Consider the following 15,381-nt stretch of genomic DNA (forward strand, 5'->3'; position numbering starts at 1 on the left):
GAGAAGGGTGGTGGTGCATGGCACAACTGCCCACAAAATATAGCCTCTAGGCCAGGGTCGAAGCGCCCCGGACCCCTGAGGCACCTGACTTGCTTCATGTACCCAGTGGAATGCGTTCTGGCTTAGATCACAGGATGCAGGATGTACTTCAACTAAGATTGATGTTGTCTGTAAATTAGGATACTTCAGAGATGTCCTCTCGGCTGAATCTTAGCTGCAGCCAGTGACTCCTACAAAACCCATCTCAAGGCTTCAACCCCCCCCCCACCACCACCATTGTGCTAAAACAAGATAAGACTGTAAGATTAATGCTTTCTCTCGCTTCTGTAAAAGTGCTTGCTAATCAGATTTTTAGAGTGTGCTTTTGGCTTTAAAAGGGGGCCGTTTTCCATTCTGAGTACTACTTTTCTGTGCCTGCCTCTCTGCAGGACAGGAGTGGCCCTGGCCAGTAACTAAAGACTCACAATTCGGCCCAATTCGGTTTCTAAGGTGGTCTTTTCTCGCACGTTGGACTATAACAAGGTTGGTCTTCTCAACTGAGTGTCTGCTCCAGGAAGAGTCGGTATACTGGAGACAGTCTTGCTACCAATGGGATTTAATAAAGTTCCTGAAAGTTTCCTAGGCTGGGCACTAAAAATCCCAGATTCTAGGGCACCATTGCAGCCACGCTAAATGAGATTTATTGGAGTGAATGGTGGAACCTGCATTTTTATAAAGTTCTTGCCTTCCAACTGAAATGGAAACTTGTCTGAGAACTATGAGAGCAGGGGAATAGTCTTATTTTCCCAGCTACCAGACTTTTTAAAAAATTTGTTGTGAGGATCGGGATCAAGATGGCGGACGAGAAACACCGCCAGACAAAGTGTCTCTGCAGAAAAGACAGATTCTAGCAGAAATTGGAAAAAATAAGCAAGAAGACGAGCATACAGCAGACGAGGGCCACAAGGAGGGGTACCTGAGACCCGGGGAGACTCCACGGGAGGAGGCAGCGGAGGAGAACTGGAAGCTGAGACCGTCAGAGCAGCCCGAGACCAGCGGGAAGGGTAAGTGGATCTGCCGCTTCCCCTCACCTGCATCTGGGACTGCTGGTGGGCTCCCCAGCGGGTGGAGAGACCTGCGGACACCAGCTGAGAGACGGCTGCCGCCAGCTAGCGGTGAGCCTGTAGCGGACGCGGCACCAGGCTCCCAAATCCCTCGGGGCACCTCCGTGTGCACAGACCCGAGCCGCGCGGCAGGTGCCATATTGCCTCCTTCTCTCCTCCGCCGACCCTACCCGAGGCTTCCCAAAGAGACAATATAGCCACGAGCCGGAGGCACCTCCAGGGAATGGGACCTTCCCTTTTGGGACCCTACAGCTGACTAAGGGGAACTCAGACTGTGAGCTCCCTACCCGCCAGCCCTCCCAGGTGCTGCTGGCACGGTGATCCCAGGAGAACAGTGCAGACCATGAGGGTGAGAGACATAGACCCAGCTTGGGCTCCCTGTGGGTAAATTGGGACCAGCACTCCTCTCACTGGAGGGGATACAGTTTGAACTCTGGGACCCAGAGGTCAGACCTGCAGACCAGATCCCATGCACCGAGGTCTCGCAGTGCCCAGGGAGATAGAGATAGAGCAGAGAAACAAGAGAAAAGAGCAAAGCCTACAAGAGATGTGGGATTATGTGAAGAAACCTAATGTGAGGGTCATAGGGTTACCAGAAGGGGAAGAAGACAACACTCAAGGATTGGACAAGCTATTTGAAGATATAATAGAGAAAAATTTCCCAGGCCTTGCTAAAAAATCTCGATACACAAGTTCAAGAAGCTCAGAGGACCCCTGGGAGATTCCATACAAACAGGAAGACGTGATGACATGCAATGATCAGATTGACCAAAAATATCAACTAAAGAGGCCCTTCTAAGAGCTGTAGGACGAAAGTAGCAAGTAACATACAAGGGAAAGCCACTTTGAATAACACCAGACTTCTCCAATGAGACTTTACAAGCAAGGAGAGACTGGGGCCCCATTCTCACTCTTCTGAAACAAAACAATGCCCAGCCTAGAATCCTACTCCCTGCAAAACTAAGCTTCATATATGAAGGAGAAATAAAGACATTCTCAGACAAGCAAAGTCTCAGAGAATTCACCAAGCCAAGACCAGCCCTACAAGAAGTACTCAAAACAGTATTACGCACGGAACACCATAATAAAAACTCACGAATACAAAAACAACCAAAGCCCAAAGATTAAAGGCCAGATAATACAATGGTTCAAGAGAGAAATCAAAGCAACAACATCCAACCCAACAGAATGAACAGTAATCTACCTGACCTATCAGTCGTCTCAATAAATGTAAATGGCTTAAACTCTCCACTCAAGAGACATAGGCTGGCTGAATGGATAAGAAAATACAGGCCAAGTATATGCTGTCTTCAGGAAACACATCTAACCTGCAAGGATGCATACAGACTAAAAGTAAAAGGGTGGAGATCAGTATTCCAGGCAAGTGGAAGCCAAAAGAAGGCTGGCGTGGCAGTTCTAATTTCAGACGATTTAGTTTTTAAACCAACAAAAGTAGTGAAAGACAAAGAGGGTCATTCTATAATGGTGAAGGGCACATTTCAACAAGAAGAGATAACAATTTTAAATATATATGCACCCAACTTAGGTACCCCCAGTTTCATAAAGCAAACCTTACTGGATCTAAGCAAATGGATTAATAGCAACTCCATAATCACCAGAGATTTCAACACCCCACCGACGGCTCAAGACAGTTCCTCCAAACAGAAAATTAATAAAGAAATAATGGTCTTAAACAAAACTCTGGAACAATTGGGTCTGACTGACCTTTACAGGACATTCTACCCAAAATCCACTGAATATACATTCTTCTCATCAGCTCACGGGACATTCTCTAAGATTGACCATATCCTAGGACACAAAGTAAATCTCAAGAAATTTAAAAAAATAGAAATCATACCATGTACCTTCTCAGATCACAGTGGAATAAAAGTAGAAATCAACCCTAACAGAAACTCACGTTTCTACACAAAAACGTGGAAATTAAACAACCTCCTACTAAATGATTGCTTCATAAATGAAGAAATCAAGATGGAAATAAAAAAATTCTATGAAGAAAACGACAATGGAGAGACAAGTTATCAAACCCTCTAGGACACAGCTAAACCAGTTCTGAGAGGAAAGTTTCTCTCCATAAATGCCTATAACCAAAAGGCAAAAAGATCACAAATAGACAATCTAACGAAACGACTCAAAGAGCTAGAAAAAGAGGAACAGACCAACCCCAAACCCAGCAGAAGAAGTGAAATCAACAAGATCAAATCAGAACTAAACGAAATTGAAAACAGGGAAGCTATTCAGGAGATTAATAAAACAAACAGTTGGTTCTTTGAAAAAATAAACAAAATTGACACGCCATTGGCTAAGCTAACGAAAAGCAGAAAAGAGAAATCTCTATAAGCTCCTTCAGGAACAAAAAAGGAGATATCACAACTGATCCCTAAGAGATACAAGATATAATTTATGAATACTACAAAAATCTTTATTCACACAAACTAGAAAATGTGGAGGAAACGGACAAATTTCTAGAAACACACAGCCTCCCCAGACTCAACCAGGAAGAAATAGATTCCCTGAACAGACCAATCTCAACAGCTGAAATAGAAACAGCAATTAAAAATCTCCCTAAAAAGAAAAGTCCCGGTCCAGATGGTTTCACACCCGAATTTTACCACACTTACAAAGAAGAACTAGTACCTATCTTGCAGAAACTATTCCACAACATCGAGAAGAACGGAAACCTCCCCGACACCTTTTATGAAGCGAATATTACCCTGATACCAAAACCAGGAAAGGATGCAACAAAAAAAGAAAACTACAGACCAATATCCCTAATGAATATATATGCAAAAATTTTCAACAAAATCTTAGCTAACCGAATCCAGACGCTTATCAAAAAAATAATCCATCACGACCAAGTGGGCTTCATCCCAGGGATGCAGGGATGGTTCAGCATATGTTAATCTATAAATGCAATTCACCACATAAACAGAAGCAAAAACAAAGACCACATGATTCTTTCAATAGATGCAGAAAAAGCTTTTGACAAAATTCAACACCCTTTCATGATATGAACACTTAAGAAAATAGGCATAGAAGGGACATAGTAAAAATGATACAAGCCATCTATGACAGACCCATAGCCAACATCATTCTGAATGGGGAAAAATTGAAAGCATTCCCACCTAGAACTGGAACCAGACAAGGCTGCCCACTATCTCCACTTCTGTTCAACATAGTGCGGGAAGTCCTGGCTACAGCAATCAGACAGCAAAATGGTATCCAAATAGGGGCAGAAGAGATCAAACTTTCACTGTTTGCTGATGATATGATGTTGTATCTAGAAAACCCCAAAGATTCAACCAAAAAACTCCTGGAACTGATCAATGAATTTAGTAAAGTCTCAGGATACAAAATCAATACACAGAAATCAGAGACGTTCATATAGGCCAACAACAATCAAATTGAGAACCAAATTAAAGACTCAATAGCCTTCACAATAGCAACGAAGAAATTAAAGTACCTAGGAATATACTTTACCAAGGAGGTAAAAGACCTCTACAGGGAGAACTATGAAACACTGAGGAAGGAAATAGCAGAGGATGTAAACAGATGGAAACCCATACCATGCTCGTGGATCGGCAGACTCAACATCATTCAAATGTCTATACTACCCAAACTGATCTACAGATTCAATGCAATACCTATTAAAATCCCATCAGCATTCCTCACAGATATAGAAAAAATAATTTTACGCTTTGTATGGAACCAAAGAAGAACCCGAATATTAAAATCAATTCTAAGCAACAAAAACAAAATGGGAGGCATTAATATGCCAGATATCAAACTATACTACCAAGCTGTAGTAATTAAAACAATATGGTATTGGCACAAAAATAGGAATATTGACCAGTGGTACAGATGTGAGAATCCTGATATAAAACCATCCTCATATAGCCATCTCATCTTTGACAAAGCAGACAAAAACATACGCTGGGGAAAAGAATCCCTCTTCAATAAATGGTGCTGGGAAAACTGGATAGCCACCTGTAGAAGGCTAAAACAGGACACACACCTTTCACCTCTCACAAAAACCAACTCACGCTGGATAACAGACTTCAACCTAAGGTATGAAACTATTAGAACTCTAGAGGAAAAAGTTGGAAACACTCTCCTAGACATTGGCCTGGGCAAAGAGTTTATGAAGAAGTCCCCAAAGGCAATCACAGCAGCAACAAAAATAAATAAATGGGACATGATCAAACTACAAAGCTTCTGCACAGCCAAAGAAATAGTCATGAAAGTAAACAGACAACCTACAGAATGGGAGAAAATTTTTGCATCCTATGCATCCGATAAGGGACTGATAACCAGAATATACTTAGAACTCACGAAAATTAGGAAGAAAAAAATCAAATAACCCCATTAAAAAGTGGGCAAAGGACTTGAACAGAAATTTTTCTAAAGAAGACAGAAGAATGGCCAACAAACATATGAAGAAATGCTCAACATCTTTAATCATCAGGGAAATGCAAATCAAAACCACAATGAGATATCACTTAACTCCAGTGAGAATGGCCTTTATCAAAAAATCTCCAAACAATAAATGCTGGCGTGGTTGCGGTGAGAGAGGAACACTCCTACACTGCTGGTGGGACTGCAAACTAGTTTAACCTCTGTGGAAAGCAATTTGGACATGCCTTAAAGCGATACAAGTGAATCTACCATTTGATCCAGCAATCCCATTGCTGGGCATCTACCCAAAAGATCCAGTGACACTCTACAAAAAAGACACCTGCACTCGAATGTTTATAGCAGCACAATTCATAATTGCAAGGCTGTGGAAACAGCCCAAGTACCCATCAATCCAAGAATGGATTAATGGTGGTATATGTATACCATGGAGTACTAAAATGTGGTATATGTATACCATGGAGTACTATTCAGCTCTAAGAAACAATGGTGATATAGCACATCTTATATTTTCCTGGTTAGAGCTGGAACCCATACTACTAAGTGAAGTTTCCTAAGAATGGAAAAACAAGCACCAGATATATTCTCCAGCAAACTGGTATTAACTGAGTAGCACCTAAGTGGACACATAGGTACTACAGTAATAGGGTATTGGGCAGGTGGGGGGGGGAGGGGGGTGGGTATATACATACATAATGAGTGAGATGTGCACCATCTAGGGGATGGTCATGATGGAGACTCAGACATTTGGGGGGAGCGGGGGAAATGGGCATTTCTTGAAACCTTAAAATCTGTACCCCCATAATATGCCGAAAAAAAAAAAAACACAATGAGATATCACTTAACTCCAGTGAGAATGGCCTTTATCAAAAACACCCCGAATAACAAATGCTGGCGTGGATGCGGAGAGAGAGGAACACTCCTACACTGCTGGTGGCACTGCAAACTAGTTCAACCTCTGTGGAAAGCAATATGGAGATACCTGAAAGTGATACAAGTGAATCTACCATTTGATCCAGAAATCTCATTGCTGGGCATCTATCCAAAATATCCAATGACACTGTACATAAAAGACACCTGCACTCGAATGTTTATAGCAGCACAATTCATAATTGCAAGGCTGTGGAAACAGCCCAAGTGCCCATCAATCCAAGAATGGATTAATAAAATGTGGTATATGTATACCATGGAGTACTATTCAGCTCTAAGAAACAATGGTGATATAGCACATCTTATATTTTCTTGGTTAGAGCTGGAACCCATACTATTAAGTGAAGTAACCCAAGAATGGAAAAAGAAGCACCACATATACTCACCAGCAAATTGGTATTAACTGAGCAGCACCTAAGTGGACACATAGGTACTACAGTAATAGGGTACTGGGGAGGAGGGGAGGGGGGCGGGTATATACATACAGAACGAGTGATATGCGCACCATCTGAGGGATGGTCATGCTGGAGACTCAGACTTGTGGGGGGAGGGGGGGAAGGGCATTTATTGAAACCTTAAAATCTGTACCCCCATAATATGCCGAAATAAAAAAAAAAATAAAACTTAATCCTCCTATCTAGCTGTAATTTTGTATCCTTTAACAAATCTCTCCCTATACCCCCCTTTCCCCATACCCTTCTCAGCCTCTAGTATCCTCTGTTCTGCTTTTTACTTCTATGAGATTAACTTTTTGTAGGTTCCACATATGAGTGAGAACACATGGTGTTTAACTTTCTGTTCATGGCTTATTTCACTTAACACAATGTCCTCTAGTTCCATCCATGTTGTTGTGAATGACGAGATTTCATTCTTTTCTATGGCTGAATAGTACTCCATTGTGTTTATATACCCCATGTTCTTTTCTTTCTTAAGATACAGGGTCTTGCTCTGTTGCCCAGGCTGGAGTGCGGTGGCACGATCATACCTCACTGCAGCCTTGAACTCCTGGGCTCACACAATCCTCACTCCTCAGTCTCCCAAGTAGCTGGGACTACAGGTATATGTCACCATGCCCAGCTAATATTTTTCATTTTTGTTAGAGATGGGTCTTGGTATGTTACCTAGGCTGGTCTTGAACTCCTGGCCTCAAGTGATCTTCCCGCCTCGGCCTCCCTAGTTGCTGGGATTACAAGTGTGAACCACTGTGCCTGGCTTTACATTTTCTTTATCCATTCATCTGTTGTTGGACCCCTAGGATGATACCATATCTTGGCTATTGTAAATAGTGTTGTAATAAACATGGGGGTGCAGATGTCCCTTCAATATAATGATATCCGTTCCTTTGGATAAATGCCTAGTAGTGGGATTGCTGGATCAGATGGTAGTTCTATTTGTAGTTTTGTGAGGAACCTCCATACTGTTCTCCATAGTGGCTGTGCTATTAATAGTTTACATTCCCATCAACATTATATAAGAGTTCCCTTTTCTCTGCATCCTCATCAGCATTTGTTATTTTTTGACTTTTTGATAATAGCCATCCTAATTGGGGTGATATGATACCTCATTCTGGTTTTGATTTACATTTTCCTGATGATTAGTGATGTTGAACATTTTTTCATATACCTGTTGGCCTGTTTTCATATACCTGTTTCATATATATGTTATCTTTTGAGAAATGTATGTTCAGATCACTTGCCCATTTTATAACTGGATTTTTGTTTTCTTGCTGTTGAGATGTTTGAGTTCTTTGTATATTATGTATATTAATCAGATGAATAGTTTGCAAGTAGTTTCTGTAATTCTGTAGGTTGCCCTTTCACTCTCGTTTCCTTTGCTGTGCCTTTTAGTTCGATATAATGTCATTTGCTTATTTTTGCTTTTGTTGCCTGTGCTTTTGAGCTTATTAATAAAATAATTTCCCAATGTCCTGAAGCATTTCCCCTACGTTTTCTTTTCTTTTTCTTTTTTTGACACAGGGTTAGAGTGCAGTGGCATCATCATAGCTCACTGCAACCGCAAACTCCTGGGCTCAAGCGATCCCCCTGCTTCAGCCTCCCAAGTAGCTGGGACTACAGGTGTGTGCCACCGAACCCAGCTAATTTTTCTATCTTTTGCAGAGATGGGATCTTGCTATGTTGCTCAGGCTGGTCTTGAACTCCTGGCCTCAAGCAATCCTTCTGCCTTGGCCTCCCAAAGTACTAGGATTACAGGTGCGAGCCACTGTGCCTGGCTTCCCCTATGTTTTCTTCTAGTACTTTTATAGTTTGGGGCCTTACATTTAGGTCTTTGGTCTGTTTTGAGTTGGTTTTTGTATAGGGTGAGAGGTAGAGATCTAGTTTCATTCTTCTGCATATGGATATCCAGTTTTCCTAGCATCATTTATTGGAAAGACTGTCCTTTCCCTAATGAGTGTTCTTGGCATCTTTGGCAAAATTCAGTTGGCTGTAGATACGTGGGTTAATTTCTGGGCTCTCTATTCTGTTTCATTGTTCTATGTGCCAGCTTTTATGCCGGTACCATGCCAGTTTTGGTTATGAGAGCTTTGTTGTATATTTTGAAGTCTGGTAGTGTGATTCCTCCAGCTTTGTTCTTTTTGCTCAGGACTCTCTTGGTTATTTGGGATCTTTTGTAGTTCCACAAATATTTTAAGATTTTGGTCCTATTTCTGTGAGGAATATCTTTTGTATTTTCATAGGGATTGCACTGACTCTGTAGATTGCTTTGGGTGGTAATATTTCCATATCCTAGCAATGAAAAATCCAAGTAATTAAGAGAAAAATTTCAGGTACAATAGAATCAAAAGAAAAAAAATACATAGGAGTTAATTTAACCAAGGAAGTTTAAGAGTTGTACATTGGAAATTATAAAACATTGTTTAAAGAAGTTAGAGATATGGAAAGACACTCTGTGTCCATAGATTGGAAGACTTAATTTGTTAAGATGGCAATACTCCCCAAAGGTATCTATACATTCAGTACAAGCCCTATCAAAATCACAACTGCAGTTTTCATAGAAACTGACAAGCTCATGCTAAAATTCATATGGAAATTCAGTGACCCCAAATAGCCTAAATAATCTTGAAAAAGGAAACTAAAGTTGGAGGACTCATTCTTTCCAATTTCAAAATTTAATGCAGATGTATTATCAATAGCTGCTTTAAAATAAACTTAATGCAAAGCTACAGTGATGAAGACAGTGTAGCACTGGCGTAAGGATCAATGGAATCAAACTGATACTCCAGAAATAAACTCATACATATATGATGAATTAATTTTGGACAAAGAAGCCAAGACAATTAAAAGGCAAAAAAAGAATTTTCATAAAAACTTGCCGGGACAACTGGAATCCACATATAAAAGAATGAATTTGAGCCCCCATCTCATACCACAGACAAAAATTAAGTAAAAATGAATCAAAATGCAAATGTAAGAGCTACAACTACTATAAGAGAGCATAGGAATAAATCTTTCTGACTTTGGATTAAGCAATAGATTCTTAGATATGCCACTAAAAGCTAAAGCAATAAATGAAAAAAATTAGATAAATCTGACTTCATCAAAATAAAAAAGTTGCCTCAACGCACACCATAAGAAAGTGAAAGAATGACCCACAGAATGGGAGAAAATATTTGTAAATCATGTATTTGAAAACAGTCTGGTATCCAGAATGTTAAAAGAACTCTCAAAAACTAAAAATAAACAAAAAACTCCAATTAAAAATGGGGTAAGCGTTTTAACAGACATTTGAATAAAGAAGATATACAAACGGCCAAAGAGCACAGGAAAAGATGCCCCAAATCATAAGTCATTAGAGAAATAAAAATTGGAAACACAATGAATTACCACTTCATACCTAGTAGTATGGACATGATTTTTTTAAATGACAAGTAATAGGTGTTAGGGCAAGATGTAGAGAAAATGGAACCCTCATACATTGCTGATGGGGATGGAAAATGGTGCAGCTGCTTGGAAAACAATTTGGCATTTCCTCAAAGAGTTAAACGTAGGGTTACTGTGTCACCCAGCTACCCCAGTCCCAGGTATATGCCAAACACTGAAAACCTAAGTCCACACAAAAGCGTTCGTACAAATGTTCGTAGGGCATTATTTGTAATAGCCAAAGAGGACTGGCAACCCAAATGTCCATCAACTAATGAATATATAAACCAAATGCGGTGGTATATCCCCATGATGGAATATTATTCAGCCAGAAAAGCTATGAAGTACTGATACATGCTACAACATGGTGAAACTTGAAAGTGATCATGCTAAGTGAAGAAGCCAGACACAAAAGTCACATACTATATGATTCTATTGATAGGAAATGTCTAGAATAGGTAAACTTACTGAGACAGAAAACATTGTCAGTTTTCTGAAAAAAAGAGAGACAGACAGAAAGTAGATTAGTGAATACCAAAGGGCGGGGGCGGAGGGTGGAAGGGGCAAGGGCTGCTAATGGTATGGAGTATGTTCTGGAATTAGTGGTGATCAGTTTTTCGTCCGGGTATTTTGAAGTTGCATACGCATTCATGATTGTTATGTCTTCTCAATGAATGGAACTCCCTACCATCATATAGTATCCCTCTTTGTCCTTGGTAAAAATCCTCATCCTGAAGTAAACTGTGTATGATGTTAATTTAGCCTCTCCATCTCTCATTTGAGTCAGGATTGTTGGGCATAGCATTTTGCATACATTTAGTTTATTAATTTAGTTATATTTAAAGTGGAATTCTTTCTGAGCATAAAGAATTTGGTCTTGCAATCTCATCCGATCTGAAAAACAAAGCCTTTTAAATGATACTTTTAAACAATTCACACATAGTACATAAACACTTCACTTTTATACCTACAGTCTGGCTGTATCTTTCTATTCATGACATCTATTTGTGTTCAGTTTTCCTGTTTCCTCACTCCTTTTGAATTAGGTGAGCATTTTTTTATTCCATTTTATCTCCACTATTGGCTTCCTAGTTATACATCCTTTATAGTTTTTTTCTAGAGGCTGCTCTAGTGTTTACAATATGTATTTTTACCTCATTACATTACAGATAACAATGCTATTCTGCCGCCTTACGCATGCTACAAGGATCTTACAACTGTATACTTCCCTTTCCTCCTTCTTACCCTTTCTGCTATGGTTGCCTTACATTTTATTTCTACATATGTGATAAATGCCATGGTACATTGTGCTATTCTTGCTTTAAATAATTATCATTTAAAGAGATTAAAGTATTTTTCAAATTTTGTATTGATCCATAATTTTACCTTTTCAGTTCTATTCAATGCTTTGTGTACTTCCAAATTTCCTTCTGATATCATTTTGCTTCTCCCTGAATAAATGCTAAACCATGTATCTGATAAGGGCCTAGTATGCAGAATGTATAAAAAACTCTTAAAACTGAACAATAAAAACACAACCAAATTAAAAATGGGCTAAGATTGATTAAAAGAGTACATCTCATGTTAAGTGTTCATACCAAAATAAAAATCCAAACACACAGAATGGGCTAAGCATTTGAACAGATATTTCTATCGATAAGACACACAAATGGCAATAATCACATGAAAGCATGCTGAACAGTAGTAGTCATTTGAGGAAATAAAAATTGAAAGAAACCATGATGAAGCACCACTTCACATCCATTAGTATGGATATAATTTTCATCATGAAAAATAACAAGTATTGGGCAGGATAAGGAATAATTGAAATCCTCCCACATTGCTGGTGGGAACGCACAATGATGCGGCTGCCCTGGAGAAGGCCGGCAGTTCCTCAAACAGTTAAGCAGACAGCTACTGTATGACCAGAGCTACTCCACTCCTAGGTATATACCAAGGAGAACAGAACACATCAGTCATACAAAAAACTTGTACATGAATGTTCACAGCTGCATCATTCATGACACCCAAACAATTCAAACCACCCAAACCTCCATCAGTTACTCCATCAGTTACTACATATAGACCAAAGTGGTGCTAAATGCATATAATGGAATACTAGTCAGCCATAAAAGGAATGAACACTGACACGTGCTACACCACAACACGGATGAGTCTTGAACGTGTTCTGCTAAGTGAAAGAAGCCAGACACAAGAGAACACATAGTGTATGATCCTATTTACCTAAAGTGTCCAGAATGCACAAATCCATAGAGACAGAAAGCAGGTCAGTGACTGCCAAGGGCTGAGGGATGGGGAGAATGAGGAGGAACTGCCAATGCTATGGGGTATGTCCTGGAATTAGATATTGTTGATGGTTGCCCAACATTGTGAATGTACTAAAAAGGAATGAATTATACAACTCCACAGGGTGAGTTTTAATGTTCATGAGTTATAGCTCTAAAAAGTAAACTCTTTTACAAAAAGAAGAGCACATACAATTGGATATATTTTTGGCCACTCTGGCATAGTCGACTACATCAGAAGACATAGTAGGCAGTATGAAACTTAACTCTATCAGTATGATCATCAGAGGTGACCATCGTACTCAGTTCAGGTGCTTCTGTGCCCGTGTTTTCTGAATTTACAAACTTCACGTGAGCACACACAGGCATGCGTGCACACACACACACACGGGGCGAGTATGAGCACTTCCTAGTCACTACTCTCGGTGAACAGCGAGGAAACCTCCGTGGCTAGTGCAAACTGCTTCCCCTCATTCTGTGTCAAGGCCAGAGGGGGCTCCAGGGCATAATACGGATACTTCAGCCGTCATTTAACCTTCCAATGGTGGTTGGCTAGTAACAGGCACTTAGCATTTCCCCCCCAGTGCTTCCTCCCATTGTCACTGTACACACAGCTCTGTGCCGGTGTGAATGTTTCTCAGCAGTGGAACTGCTACTCCAAAGGATGGTTTCCTTAAACCACCATCAGTGGAGCGCCTCCTCTGGGCCTGACACTGCTCTAAGTGCTGATGAGAAATCAAAGAATAAGGCCGACAGATGTCCCTCTTTCCACTGAGGGAGGAAGGTGCTCAACAGTAACGCTGAAAGGTGCAGCCTCGGAACGCTGCAAAGATGTTCTGCCAGTTCACACTTCCATATGTGGGGCAGGGAATGAATGCCCCTTTGCTGGCACCCTCAGGGCAACTCCTAGGGCAGGGGCTCTTGGCAGGAGGCTAGAGTCTACCCAAAGCTCTCCAGAACATCCTCACAGTCTGTGACTGGCGAGATCTACTAGAACATTTTAGTACAAGTGGGAAGGAGATGGAATGGGCCACTGAGGAGAGCTGGGGTCATGCAGGCCATACCCACTGAGATGTTTTGGGAGAGAGGGAAGCTAGGGATGAAATGACCCATTGGATATAGCTGTGACACTGCCCTGTTGGGCAAGTCCCCAGAGAATGTGGGGACATGAGGAGAGGGGAGAGGTTGGATGAGTGGTGGGTGGTGCCCTGCTCTACTGGAATGTACCACGGGATGCCCAGATGAAGCAGTCTGCTCTGGGTGGTACCACTGGGAAGGGGAGCCTTGTCTTTCAAAACAAATCACTGTGTGCCAGGTGCAGGGGGCTCACCACCAGCAGGGATATCCACACCTCTGTGACCAGGGTGAGGCCTCACCTCTCCTGAGGTCACCATCCTCCCATTTCTGGCCCCAGCCCATCGGCTCTACACATTCAAGTGGGAGCCAGGGACGAGGGCAGAGGAGCAAGTGAATGGTTCCAGGATGGATGAGCAGGGCAGATGGTCAGGACGGCACTAAAATCTGTTCAGTCTGGATGGCACTGCCTGCTCGGATCTTCCAGGGGCAGAATTCTCATTGGTGGGGGCAGCCAACTGTGCTACCCTGGGAGGTAGCAGTTGTAGCGGTGGGGCTTAAAACAGTGGACCTGGAGCTGGAAGTGGAGGGTTCAGGATCCTGCCCAGGAACTTGGCAGACTCACCAGCAAGAGGCTGAACATGCTGCCGGGCCACTGGCATCCCTGATTTGGTCTTTTTCGCCTTCTACTCTATCCGCCCATTCTCTTTCTTAAAAATCCCATACAAGATCCCATTGTATTCATCTCAGAGCCCAGTAACAGTTCACAAGTGCACCGAGAAGACCGCCAATGTCTGGCGTCTGTCCACCAGAATACCTGTGCATCCTCAATGGGCAGGGACAGTTCAGAGAGGGCTCGTGACCCTTCCCCAACCCAGGTTCCTCCATGGAGACAGTGACCTGCTCAGGAAAAAGAAGTCAACGATTAAATCATGGGATTTTAGGCCTTAGACAGGGGGAGATGTTTGGGTGAGTGCATGTAAGTAGGAGACAGGTGGGTTCCTAATACAGTGAACTTCTCGCCAGGCATGTATTCAGCCCTGACCGTGTTGTGTTCAGAGCTCTGCAGGAAGTGTGGGAGATGCAAGACTGGGTTCCTTTCGTCCTGGGGGAGCGCACCTCCACCAGAGCATCAGAGATGGGTCGGTGTGCATGTCCCCCAGGAGGCTGTGGCCCACCGGCCAGGCCCAAGACAGCCTCCATCCCCTGTTCCACAGCCTTGCAGCTGGTTTTGCCCATGAGCAAACAGCCCTGTCCTAGCCCAGGTCTCCTGGTTGGGGACAGAGGCAGGGAGATGTCTGTGCTCCTTCAGTCTGTACAAAGCCCTAGAGCAAGGTAGAGCCCCTCAGGCCCCCGTCCCCTGTGAAGCCAAATTAGGCATGGAGAAGATGGGGACAGGTCTCTTCCCCAGGCATAAGGAGGATGAGAAGAAGGGGCAGCTGGGACATACCCCCCAGTACAATACCGCAAACCCCTTCTGCATCCCCTTCATCTGCCTCTGGTACACTCACTCTCAAGGATCTGCGGGTGTCCTATTCAGGGCAGAGGAGGCAGAGGGAAGCCAGATAGCTGCAGTGCCTCCTGGCCCCACTTGCTCAGGGGGATGTAGCAGTGCTGTTCAGGGCAGGCAGATAGGATGTCCCCAAGGAGTCCATGGGG

This window comes from Microcebus murinus, unplaced genomic scaffold (assembly GCF_040939455.1).
Source record: "Microcebus murinus isolate Inina unplaced genomic scaffold, M.murinus_Inina_mat1.0 scaf037_hap2_Mmur4.0, whole genome shotgun sequence".
In the NCBI taxonomy this organism is placed as follows: domain Eukaryota; kingdom Metazoa; phylum Chordata; class Mammalia; order Primates; family Cheirogaleidae; genus Microcebus; species Microcebus murinus.